The 13,866-nt window shown below is 36.4% G+C and overlaps 1 protein-coding gene across 1 annotated transcript in view; it reads left to right on the top strand.

The window, feature by feature from the left end:
• The first annotated feature begins 2,225 nt into the window (after nucleotides 1–2,225).
• LOC111051778 (pre-mRNA-splicing factor CWC22 homolog) overlaps nucleotides 2,226–13,866 on the top strand; it is a 39,165-nt gene continuing 27,524 nt past the window's right edge. Inside the window, exon 1 of the mRNA XM_039427423.1 lies at nucleotides 2,226–2,360. The gene's annotated coding sequence lies outside the window, so the exon portion shown is untranslated. The remainder of the gene's footprint in view (nucleotides 2,361–13,866) is intronic.

The following is a 13,866-nucleotide window of genomic DNA, read 5'->3' as shown; positions in this document are numbered from 1 at the left end:
AAATAACTGTCACCTCACCCCTCTCTTCCCAATCCATCCGTCACAATGCAATTCTGATTTTATAGGAAAATATCATTCTATCATTCAGTGGATCTTATAGACTTTTATGATATTGACTAGCCGTAAGGCTCGCTTCGCTCACTATATCCGTCTAGCCAGTTTAACACTGGGTTTACACACTGCCGTTGATTTTTTGTAGCAAAGATGATATCCACTTGATAGCAAAATCCAATTGGCTAATAAAGATATCAGGGATGAATTGAAGCTCCTGTTTTGACTGATCTGGCACAATTAACTGGAGCTCATGCTGAGAAACATTCCTCATTCCTCATTATGATACAAATTCAATGTCATATTCAAGGGCATACAGAGTCTGTTACAAATCTAGTGAGACAGGCAAATCGTAAAAAGCTTAAAATACTCCATAAGAAGCTTAATTGAACTCCATATAGATAGGATCGATAAAATACCGAATATTATGATGAGGAAATAATCCATGAATGAAACCATACAGTAAATGAATGGAGTAGTTAACTATAAATCCATGAATCCATCAAAGCCCCACAATTGATCCCATCTACTAGTAGTTCTGTGAACAGTAGACCTCGCGCAATTATAAACCGCAGCCTCCTCTTATACCGTCCATCAGAGTAAATCTTGTCTGTATGTCGTGTCGGCGAGATATCAGTGTAAAAACGGCTAATGGCTGTTGGGGTTGGTATATAAAAAATGCTAACATCAAAATCTCCTTCAAGACATACCGGAAACAGGACAGCTCAAGTTCAAAGCAGAGAAAGTTCGAGAGACAATACTATGTTATTTTGATTATTAATTAGCATTAATTAGCACAATACTATGTTATTTTAATTATCAATTAGCATGCGTGTTATTGCCCGCAATAAATAGTTCATTATTTTATTTATTTATTTATTCACAATGGAGACAACGGGTTTCCCTAGATATGTATCCTTAACAATGAAAATTGTACAGATACAAATGAAAGAAGAGAAAAAAATGATAAAAATAATACGAAATTATGCAATAATTAATACCTAATACGAACAACGAAAATACCACTTAATTCAAAAATGAGAAATACAAATATTTAAACATTTAACATTTAAACATTTAAACATTTAAAACATTTGAACATTTAAACATTTAAACATTTAAACATTTAAACATTTAAACATTTAAACATTTAACATTTAAACATTTAAACATTTAAACATTTAAACATTTAAACATTTAAACATTTAAAACATTTGAACATTTAAACATTTAAACATTTAAACATTTAAACATTTAAACATTTAAACATTAAACATTAAACATTAAACATTAAACATTAAACATTAAACATTTAAACATTTAAACATTAAACATTTAAACATTTAAACCTTTAAACATTCAAACATTTAAACATTCAAACATTTAAACATTTAACATTAAGAGAAATGCCAAACCATCGACTTGAATCTTAGACCTCACTTCGCTCGGTCAATTACAGGTCTCCAATTGTATTACAATTGGAATAATTGTATTTTTTTTCAGAAATGTAGGCTTCAAATGCTATATTAGGTCGTTCTGACTCCAAAATTTAAAGCTGATGATATGCTGATTTTAGGTCATTTGAGCTGTAAATTTTGAATTTTGAGATTCTATTTACCAAGTTTTCTATCTGAGCTAATGGATAGGCATCAATAATGGTGTATTTGTATAGTAGTTATAGAATGGGGAGACTTCAGCGCCAGACTTCCCCATGCAACCTAACCTAACCCAACTAAAAAAAACCAACCCAACCTAACCTGACCTAACTAAGAAATCCAACCTTACCTAACGTAACCTAACCTAACCTAACCCAACCCAACCTAACCTATATTAACCTTACCTAACCAAGGTCAAGGTCAAGGTCAAGGTCAAGGTCAAATTTTCAAAAACTTCAAAAAGAAAAAAAATTTAAAGAAAGAAATTAATAAAATTTTATAATGAGAAATCAAAAATAAATAAAAATTAAGAGAAAAAATTGAATTGAAAAAAAATGGAAAAAAATATTAAAATTTAATAATGGATATCAAAAATAAATGAAAATTAATAAAAAAATCAATAAAATTCAATAATGAAGAATCAAAAATAAATCAGAAGGCCTCTCACTTACTCTGGAGTGTGTATATAGTGTGCACAACAGTGGGAGGACCATCAGTGTTCAGTCAAGAGCCATACAAGACACATCTCCCCTGTTCAGTTCTAGAACCCAGTGTTTCAGCACATTGCAGCACAGCCACACACTTCTCTTTGTGAAAAAGTAGCCTATCCTAGGACACACTGCTACCATTTTGATCTTCAATTGTATAAAAAAGGTTAGTACACAAATGTTTTTTATCATATGTTTTGAAAAGAGATGAAGAAATTTGTCTTATTCTACTCATAAAAATGGATATGTATTGATTTATATGATTAATTTATTATTATTCAGTCTTCATACCTGTTGAGCTCTATAAACAAAATGTCAGCAGATTCATATGATTTCAAGTATGTCACCTCATAATGTAATGCATAATATATTTTGTGAATAACTATGTTTCTGCCTGTGGAGCTATGAACAATAAGTCAACAGATCAATATGATTGTAGACAAGGAACTGTGATTAGGTTAGTTTGGAAGAAGTTACTAGTAACCTAACCTCAAAATATTGATTTCAAACATTGTTTTTTTCTGAACATAGAACCATTATATATGATTGGTTCTCAGTAGCATATATAGTAGTGATAATATTGTATGCTAAACATCTGGATTGAGTGCAAGACATGTCATTCAAGATGACTGTGTCACTCTAGATAATTGCTGTCTACATTGTATCCTATTATTAATTGGCTTGTATGTCTTTTTTATAATTATATTCAATGATACTAGCAATGTAGTCTAGTCTAGGGACTAATGAGCAACTTTTTTCTGTCCTATAATACTAATGAATAGTTCATACAAGAGAATCCTCAATAGGGTCTCCTATTCAAATTCTAATATTATTAGTACACTGCTCATGACTGTACTACACAGGTGGGATTCACTCATTTCCACTGCTCTGCTTTTCACTGGACACAAGACAATTGAATTAGCACTAGACCAGTTCAATTGGCATCTTCCTTTTCAGCCTTCTCACCAATCTTTCATTTTCCAGCTGCTGGATTGCTTCGATGTTGTCGTGTTGGTGGAGTCGAGCCTCGTGTTTCTCTGCATGCCTCTGGATTTCGCTGCATACCAGGTCGACTTGCAGGTCTCTGTGAAGATTGCTGTTTCTGACGTACCAAGGAGCATCAGCAACGTTTCTCAGCACCTTGTTTTGGAAGCATTGTATGACTTTGATATTACTGTCTTCAGTACACTTCCAAAGTTGTATACCATATGTCCATACTGGCTTTAGAATCTGCTTATACAGGAGTACTTTGTTTGGAATTGACAGGATGGAGTTCCTTCCAATCAGCCACCAGAGTCTCTTGTATTTTATTCCCAGCTCTTCTCTCTTCTTCTTAACATGGACCTGGCATCATTGGAAAATGGTACTATTTGATTGTCAATGGTTATTGGTATGGGTTGAGCCCTCTTGTTGGTGAAATTGATATGAACTGATTTTGCTCCATTGAGTTTAATCTTCTATTTTGTTGTCCAGTATTCAATTTTTCCAAGAGATCTTTGAAGTTTTGCTGTGGCACTTCCAATCTTGTCATCTATAGCTAATATTGCTGTGTCGTCGGCAAATGTTGCTATTGTATTATTCTCAAGACATGGTAGATCACTTGTAAACAGAAGATAGAGAACCGGCCTCAAAATACTCCCTTGTGGTACTCCTGCTTTTATTTCTCCTAGTCCAGAATAAGCATCTTCATGGTTCACTCTGAAGTATCGTCCAGTTAAATATGAATGTAAGATGTCTGTGAATTGCTTTGGAAGTAACTTTTTCAACTTATTGATTAGTCCTTCATGCCAGACTCTATCAAAAGCTTGACTCACATCCAGAAATGCTGCAGAACAAACTTTTTTCTCTTCCAATGACCATTCTATTATATATTTTACAATCCTGTGTACCTGATCAATTGTTGAATGCTTTTCCCTGAAGCCAAATTGATGATCTGGTATCAATTTTTTCCTCTCAATAATCGGAGTCAGCCTTTTCAACAATATTCTTTTAAAAAGTTTTGACATTACTGGAAGCAAAGATATTGGCCGGTATGATGAGATGTTGTGGGGCTCTTTTCCAGGTTTTGGAATCAGTACCACCTCAGCTATCTTCCACATGCAAGGAACATATTCGAGTCTGAAAACGGCATTTATAATATTAGTTAATTTCACTATAGATTTCCTTGGTAAATTCTTCAATACTACTCCTGTTATTAAATAAAATCCTGGTGCTTTTTTGTATTTATTTTTTTATTTCTTTCTCTACTTCATCCAGTGTAACATGTCTAAGCTCTTTGCTCTCCTGAATGAAATCCTCTTCAATTTCTAGCTCATCATGATTGTGTGGTTGAAATGTGTTTACCAGATGATCAGCAAATGCTTGAACTTTTTCTGTATTGCTTCTAGCCCATGAGCCATCCTGTTCCCTAATTGGTGGTGCATGCTGAATGGGTCTTTTCAATTTCCTGGCTGCCTTCCAGAGAGAGTAGTGGGTGCTTCCATCTCCTGTTAGATTTCTCAGATAATGATTCATTGATTCATTCTTGATTTGTTGGATTTCTCTTCTGAGCTGTTGAGTTAAATGATTAAGTTGCCTTTTATCTTGTGAAGTTCTTGTTGGTTGCCATTTTTTCCTAGCTCTCCTTTTTTCAGTTATCATTTCTCTCACTTCTGTTGGGTAGCTATTTCCTACAGTTCTTCTTCTTAGTTGTGGGGTGTTCCACCAGGCTGCCTGTTGCACCTCAATGACAAATTTGTCCAGTTCTCCATCAAGCTGTTCCATGCTTCTCAATGGTACACTGGGATTATTTTCTCTTCCAGCATCTGTTGAAATCCTTCCCAGTCTGTACGGGTGTTAACAATCCCTCGCCATTCATTTTTTTTTTGTATTATAGTTTCACTCAGCTGTAAAAGAATTGAAGAATGGTCAGAATCAAGGTCGAAACTTCCCTCAATACTCATGTAGTTAAAACTCACATTTTTAATTAAGAAGAAATCTATCAGGTCTGGAACTTTTTGCATATCTGACGACCAGTAGGTTGGTTTTACGGTAGAAATGGCCTCACAACTGTACTCCATAATAGCCTTATAGAGCTCTCTGCCTTTCGTGGTTGTTAAACGTGACCCCCAAGAAACGTGTTTTGCATTAAAATCACCTCCAAGAATGAATTTTGTACCCAACATCTCAAATAAAGCTATTATATTCTCCTTTTTGTATGGAATGTCTGGGTGGGCAGTGGATAGCAGCCACAACTAACTTATAAGTTCTTGTTTGAACAGCTACACTAGTTAATTGCACTCTTTCTGACTCATATTTAATTTCTTCATGATTTTGAATACTATCCTTGATGATAACAGCACTTCCACGTCGCGCCGAATTACTGGGATGTATAGCATGATAAGTCTTATATCCTCTGATTCTAATATAAGATTGTTTAGTGTAATTAGTTTCTGAAAATGTAAATGAGTTTCACAAACTAAACAGATAATATCTATCTTTTATATCTAGCTTGTCTAACTTAAGAAAAATGAGCTTCAGCACCTGTTCAATATCTCCCTCCATATTATCGAACTGACAGCTATTCGAATTAGAGCCTTCGTTTCCTACAACAGTCGGTGCAAATGTTCTTCTACTCAGAGTAGGCACACGAGTTTCTACCTGCTTAGTATTTTTATCTCCTAGCTTTGTAGTTTGATTTTGACTGAGCTCTTGGGAGTGTTTGTCTTCCTTTTTTGACCCGCATTCCTGATTTTCTGCAGTTCAATAGCTACAGTACACCCTCTGTAACTTGCAGGGTGGGCTTCTCGGCAATGGACACATTTTGGTGGGGCATCATTGGACTTTTGGCAGTCCCTACTTAGATGCTTTGATCCACATTTCACGCATCTTGGTTCCATGTTACAGTAACGTTGGGTGTGACTGTAAGCCTGGCAATGCTTGCATTGAGCTGCCAGCTTTGTCTTCCTTATATTTTCAATTTCCACCTTACATCCAAAAACCGTTTTCAATTCAAATATTTTTTTTATATCTTCCTCGCAGCTAAAGGATACCAGGAACATGTCCAATGGTTCCTTAGTCTTCTATTTGAGTTTATTTACCACTTCCAGGACTTTATATCCTTGATTCTTCAAATCATCAAGTATGGTATCTGGACTACATGGATGATGTTTCTTTACCATCACTCTGATGGGTCGAGACTGTTTATTTTCGTATGAATGCCACTTATAGCCAGTATCAACCAATTTTTTCGTCACGTTTCTATAAGTATCTACATCTAGAACGTTGATCAGTCTCCTTTGCTAACTCTTCTTCATCCATAGAGAAATGTAGCTTCTTGTTTTCTCCCTTTTCGGCAGTTAGTTTATCAGTTTTCAAATTTCCTCCTACAGTAAATGACAGAGGCTGGTTTTTACTCTCTCTATTTTTCTCAAGAAGAGAAATTCTTTTAATCAGTTGCTCTAGCTTTGTTTCAAGCTCTTCATTCTTGATTTGCATCATTACACATTTATTTTCAGCTTCCTTCCAACTATTATACAATATTTGTTTGGTCACTGTTCTTAAATTATTTGGGTTGATGACCTTTTCGGGCATTGACTTCTTTGTAGGGATATCTGCATTTACACTACCGGTTTCCATTTCTTCTTCATTCGCTTTGACTTCTTCTCCTTCTTCTTCTGCAGCCTCTTCTTCAAACTCGGGAATCAAGAATTTCGACGGTCTGACAAACAACATTTATGTTGAATTCAAAATCTTTATTCATTATTCAGCAAAACGATTGTGTCGCGAACATTGACCTCCTCCTGCTCCTCAACAACTTCTAGTTGTGGTGGTGATGGACATTGGACACGCCTGGGTCTGATTGGAGTTGTTGGCGGTGTAGGCAGTATAAGCTGATGTTGTTCTGCTAATGATTGAGCCAGTGGCTGTTGCTGAGCTGGAGGTGCTTGTTGCTGAGCTGGAGGTGGTTGCTGCTGGGCTGCAGGAATCTGAAGAGTCTCGATAACTTTTTCCAGTGGTTCAGTTAGCCGTTTGAAATGTTTTGCATGTTGCTCCTCTGTTAATTCTCTTCCAAGTGTGAGCTCCTTATGCTTTCTCTTGATGTCACGTCTTTGCTTTGCAATCTCCTTGATGGTAGGAGCTACCTCCTCCAATGTCTTCTGACGAGGTTGAACCATCCTGCTTGCCTCACAATAACAGACTGATACTCTACTAGACTTACACCTCAACAAAATAGGTGTTGATACCATTTCTGTAGTGCCCAGTATTCTTTCCTGATGAGCGATCAAAAATAAGGAATGCATGTGCAGCTGACGACCAAACCTTGTTACACATGTCCTTGAACTGATCAAAGGTCATATCGGCTCCGACATGGTCTCTATACAGATGCTTCAAGTTCAGCTCATCCTGTTCAAACATGATTAGAAAATTTGCATTGTCATGAATCAACTGTTTTGGAATGCGGCTATAGGTCTGTGCCAGATAGAAAACATCGACATCACTGTGTCTGCCTGCACTAAAGTATTTCCTGATGGCTACCTGTTGCTCACAAATTATGTCATCAAGGATAATTATTGAATTGGCAGGCAGTTCATGTGGTTCAGGTATTTCCTCACTTGTATCACACTCTACATATTCCATCTCATCGCCTAGTCCCTGCATGATGGTTTCAAGTAACTTCTACTTGGACTGAAATGTAGTATTTTAAAAAAGATGTATATTTGAAAAATGTATTCCATTTGGATCAAAAAGCATGTTGAACAGTAGATTTGTCTTACCACACACTGAAGGTCCACATATAATGCTTCCTATATGGTTGAGGAACAAATGACCAAGCCGCTTCTTCTTATTGTCCATTTCCAGACAACAACATTTTACCACACGATCAAAATCAATAACTTTGAACAAGTTTTGCTGTTGTACAACCTCTCTCATCCTAGATCAAGTCACTTTTGTCACTTCACGAGTTGTGACTTAGTCACAACTAATTATGTTATTGATTTTGATCGTGTGGTAAAATGTTGTTGTCTGGAAATGGACAATAAGAAGAAGCGGCTTGGTCCTTTGTTCCTCAACTTTGTTCCTGAAGTCTTCAACTGTATCCTTTCCAACGCACTAGCAGCTTGTCCCCTCTTTCCCTCAAAACCTTTCCAATCTCAAAGACACTTGACACTGTTGTCTTTACATTTTCTTCAGAGTGAAACCCTCCTTGAATAGGCTCACCTCTATAGTTTTCCAATTCATATGTAACAGGTACTGTGGGACGTACACATGTTACTGTGAACAGCTCATTTCTCCAATTGGCTAGATATCCCTTGTCAAAAGTCTTTTATATTTGCTTATTCCAACCTTGTCACCAGGCACAATATCCTGATGAGGACCTGGATACAACCTACCTTTACACTCTGCATTCTTCTTCTGCAACTCTTCTCGATAGGCTTGATACTGTTTACCAAGTCGGTCAAGTAGCACTTTCTCATGCTTCCTCTGCACATCTACTGGTCGCATACCTATTGTTCGATGAATTTTGGCATTATACTTTCTGAGAAGTGAGGTTAGAATGTCTGTCCAACGATAGGTTTCTCGCCCAGTGAACTTGATCCACATTAACTGTTTAAGTGTTCTGTTGAAGCGTTCCGCAATAGATATGCCTTCTTATCTGATCTAGTTGAGTAATGATTCACATTATACTGTTGCACAAGCTGTTGGAATTTTGTATTGAACCACTCTTCACCATCATTGGTCTGTAGATTTTTCATTGAATGTTTTTCAAATATAGGACGCATAGCCCCAACAATGTCATTGGCTGACTTATTCCTAATTGGTATAGCAAATGCAAGCTTACTGAGACGATTTATAATCGTAATAATGTACTTGTAACCTTTGTTCTGTCGAGCATATGGTATCATCTCAACAAGGTCAGCCTGATAGAGATCGTCAAGACCTTTTACTGTAACCTTTCTTGTCGGAAAATTTTGACGAGCCTGTCTGTGCAGCTCTTGCACTATTACTGTCTTATCCATACTGGCGATATGAATTTGTTAATTAGCATTCATATAGGCAACAAGTTCATCAGACCTCAAGTTCCTGCATAAAAAGATGTTGCCCAGTTAATTGGACCATGATGTCGGCGGAAGTCATGATTAACCAACCTCCTGCATAAAGATAAGTTCATCAGAGTAGGATGCTTCCTATTGTATTGAATGACTAACAGTATAGGATGTAATTTATGCTTCATCCTACACCTTGTACTTACTCTAGAAGTTGAAGGTTGTTTGCAATAAAATGTGCAACAATTGTGGTATTACTTGATGTTTATTTACAGTGTATGCATGGAAATATATATGGTGCACAAAGATAATATTTCAGTCCAATATATCAAGAACTATCCAGTGATGCAAATCTCCTAGTCGATCGCTTATTTCACAAAATCCTCTGCTGGACACGAATTCAAAGATGACTGCTCCCTGACATAGATCGGTGCAGCTTGACACTTCAGCGTCATGGAAGATGTATGTCAATGTCTCCAAGAAGTTTTGAGCCGTTCCAAACGGTTCAGGCAGGTCCTTATCTCCACAGTTTAGGAATGGTTGTATGATCCATTGGTTGCTGGCTACTAGCAGACAGTCTCCACACTCACACATGTCTGCTTGCTCCACTGCAGGCTGATGTTGGTACTGGGTCTGGCAAAGTGGCAGAAGTTGTAGTAGCAGCAGTACTAGTTGGAGTAGTACTATCTGAGGTTGTAGTGCTAGCAGGAGTTGTTGTACTAGCTTGAGTAGTTGTGGTGCTAGCAGCAAGAGTTGTTGTGGCAGTTGCAGTACTCACTGGAGTAGTAATAGCAATGAATGCTCGTTCTTCACAGCATGGTGCACAGACCTCAAATGACCTTGCAACAACCGCTTCAAGAAAGTCCACCGATGTGAATGTAGGGTGGAGACAGGTGCACAGATTGTATGCACAGTGGACTCGTTTGCAGAGAGCTCCCTCCACAGCTCATATTCATGTACCAGTCTCTGACATCGATGTACATTTGGTCGATCGCTGACTGATTACCATGTAGAGCAGGAATCCCCGATGTTAGCAGGCACTGTTGCATATGACAGATGTTTGACATATCCAGGCCGTGTTCCCTTGAAGTGAGAAATTCCTGTGTCCTGTACTTTGGATTCAATGCGCTGGCACTGAGTGCTAGCACAAGGTGGAGCGCTGCTTGGTAGATGCTTGTTGCCGCCATGATTGAAGAATGATGATTGATAGCTGTTGCCTTCCCCTTTTTTACTTCCTCCCGCACAATAGATGACTCATCTTTCTCGGTATTTGCCATTTAGGGCAGAAGTCCATGTGACAAGGTTTTATGCTGACATGGTCTAGAATCATTCTGCAGAACGCATATCGCACAAATCTATGTATGGAGCATTGACTCTTATGAGTTCAATAGCATTGACGTCATGTTATAACAATTATTGATTTTTATCAGTATCCTAAAGTACATTCTGTATGAGATCGTTTTATCTATATAATTTTCAGTTCTCTAATGATGGCTGTTACTCATTATCACTCTGGCATAGCCTTTTTGCAGATGGTTCATCAACTTCTTCATCATCATCATCATTGCTTCTTTTACAAGAAAGAGAATGATGTCCAAATGCCAAAGTATGAACTCCATCATCCAATATATGTCTCTTTTCATCAGCATTGCTTAGTGCTTTTTTCTTCTGAACTAGCGTCATGATTTGATGCTTCCTGGTACCAAACATCACCTGCTTCCTAGAGATGTCTTTGTTCTCATAGAGACAGTCAAGGTGGTCATGAAAGGTGATGTATCGTTCAGCATCTGGGTGGGATTTCAACAGTTCTTGTCCGAGTATTGGTCTCATTAATTCCCACAGCTCATCTATTATTATTACATCTACTCCCATCTTCAGTAACTGCTGAAATTTCATTCTTCCCAGGAGCTTTATTGTTTTTAAGAGCTGAGACTACCGCTTCAACCTCTTCTTTGGATGGTACGTCCACGTCGGGTTGTACATTGCAGTACCTAGGTCTCTTCATTATTTCCATCTTGAGCAATGTCCAAGTCTTCCAAGTTCAGCAGTTCATAGAAATACTCTCTCAATCTTCCAAGCACTTTCTGGTTTTCAGTTAATACAACTCCCTCTTTGTCCTTGACCCCATACGGATTTTGTGTGAATCCCTTCTAAAAAAACCTTATTTTTCTAAAAAAGTCTCTTGCATTATTCGTTGAATGATCGTGTTCTGCTTTATCAATTAAACTATTTACAAACATTCGTTTTTTCCTTCTTAATATCTTATTTGTTTCGCTATTTGATTCCATGTACCTGTCTCCATTCTCAGCTGTGTCACTACTTAAACCAAATCCTTTTCTTTTGTTTTCATTCTGTTACTTTCTACTCGCACTCCTCATCAAACCAGGGTTTCTTTTCCACTCTCCTCTTTTCCTTACATATTTCCTTGGCTGTTCCTGTCACACTTTTCTTCTACTTACTTTCTATGTCTATTTGTAGATCTTGCAACATTTGGAACCTACTTTGTATTTTCAGCTCATATTCTCTCTTCAATTGTTTGTCTTCCAGCTTTCCAACATCTATGTTAGCACTACTTCTAGCACTTCTACTTCTGTTAGCACTTTTTCCTCATAGTTATGATATTTTTATACAAAGAACAGTAACATTGTGAAATGTGAATAGACGAATATTGCACATTTGAAGAATAGTTTCTTATTATGTGATAACAGGGGTCAGTTTCATAAAAACTTACAAGTGGTATGTGAAAACATTTATACATCTAGTGTATGTCCGCCTATTTCCTGTATTACAGGGAACCTGAATCTCTATGAAACTGGCCCCAGATTTAATTACATTGTATTGATTAGAATCATCACACCTGTTCAATTGCTTGATTGTTGCCATGCAATAAGATTAACATTGACCATGGCTACGGAAAGTCTCCTATGTGACTTTTATCACCAGTGGATTCCTCCTATGTGACAATTTATTCATTTTTTATTATTATTATTATTATAATTTTAAAAACCATTGCAATGAACTGAATATTCATAGGATAATAATATGGAACATTAAAGGTTATATTATGTACAGAAAACATTTTTTTCAATAATTTTTCAATGAAATACCAGCAATTTGAAGTTGTTTTCTGCTCTCCTGAAAAAAATAAAATTTAACACATACGAAGTTTCTCAAAACCAGCGATGATATATAATATTCAATATTAAAATATAATATATTTAATATTTAAAAATCAGAACTACAATGTATACGGAGTGTTCTGATGAAAGGTGCCCATAAGTCAGGGCGTAATACCTCTCATCAAAAGAAGAAAAAAGTTCCAATTAACAAAGGTTTGAAAATGCTTGGTTACCAAGTTATACAGAGTGAAAAATGTTGTCTGAATTACAGTTCCCCTGCCGAAACGAAGCCCTACGGGTAATTGTTGGCTATTATTTAAGATGTACAATTTAGCGTATTTCATGTAAAATGATCTTAGAAATTGAATAAGACCATTTCCAGACCTTTAGCTACAATAATTTTTAAGATATGTGATGAAATACGCGAAACTTGGTCCCGAAAAACAAGTTTTTTGATGTTTGAAGCAGATTTACTATGTTAAATGTACAATAACATTTTTTTCCACAGAGCTTGTAGAAAATTTAATTTTGAAGATGAAGATGTAGAATAAGTCTATAATAGACAAACGCAACCTTAAAGAAATAATCCTTAATCACATACAAAACGCATGAAAAATAGACAAAATCTGTTGAGCTCTCAACTTTTCATGTGTTTTGTATGTAATTAAGGATTATTTTTTCAAGGTTGCGTTTGTCTATTATAGACATATTCTACATCTTTCTCTTCAAAATTACATTTTCTACAAGTTCTGTGGAAAAATATTTTGAGTTTATTGTACATTTAACATAGTAAATCTGCTTCAAAGCTCAAAAAACTTGTTTTTCGGGAACAAGTTACGCGTATTTCGTCACATATCTTAAAAATGATTGTAGCTAAAGGTCTGGAAATGGTCTTATTGAATTTCTGAGTTCATTTTGCATAAATTACACTAAATTGTACATCTTAATTTACAGCCAACAAATACCCATAGGGCTTCGTTTCAGGAGTGGCACAGAAATTCAGACGAAATCTTCCACTCTGTATAACTTTGTAACCAAGCATTTTTAAACCTTTGTTAATTGGAACTTTTTTCTTATTTTGATGAGAGGTATTACGCCCTGACTTATGGGCACTTTTTTCAGAGCACTCTGTATAGTGACTGAGGTAATAGAACCGACTGGACTATTAGCTAAATCCCGAGCTCTGAAACCGGCTCTTTATCTCTATTAAATGCCACGAGAATCAATTTTCTGGTTCTAAACTGGCCAAAAACTGCCTTCTTAAGATACCGGTAGAGTAGATCTGAAGAAACTATGATGGTAATGGCATAGTTTGAATTTTCTCTCAGATAAAGTATCTGGTAGGCAAGATATCGCATCCCCAAAAATTATACGGTGACATATAGCCAAACTATATTAAAACAAACATGTTCTCAGGTGCAACATGCAAGCTTTCTGCTTTTTAATAATTAGAATTTTTTTTAAATAATACCAGTACATTGCCATTTAAAAGAAAAGACCTAACCACCTTAACATTGTTCAACCT

This window comes from Nilaparvata lugens, chromosome 4 (assembly GCF_014356525.2).
Source record: "Nilaparvata lugens isolate BPH chromosome 4, ASM1435652v1, whole genome shotgun sequence".
Taxonomy (NCBI): Eukaryota; Metazoa; Arthropoda; class Insecta; order Hemiptera; family Delphacidae; genus Nilaparvata; species Nilaparvata lugens.
The sequence above is the reverse complement of the archived record's forward strand: the minus strand, read 5'-3'. Positions and strand labels throughout refer to the sequence as shown.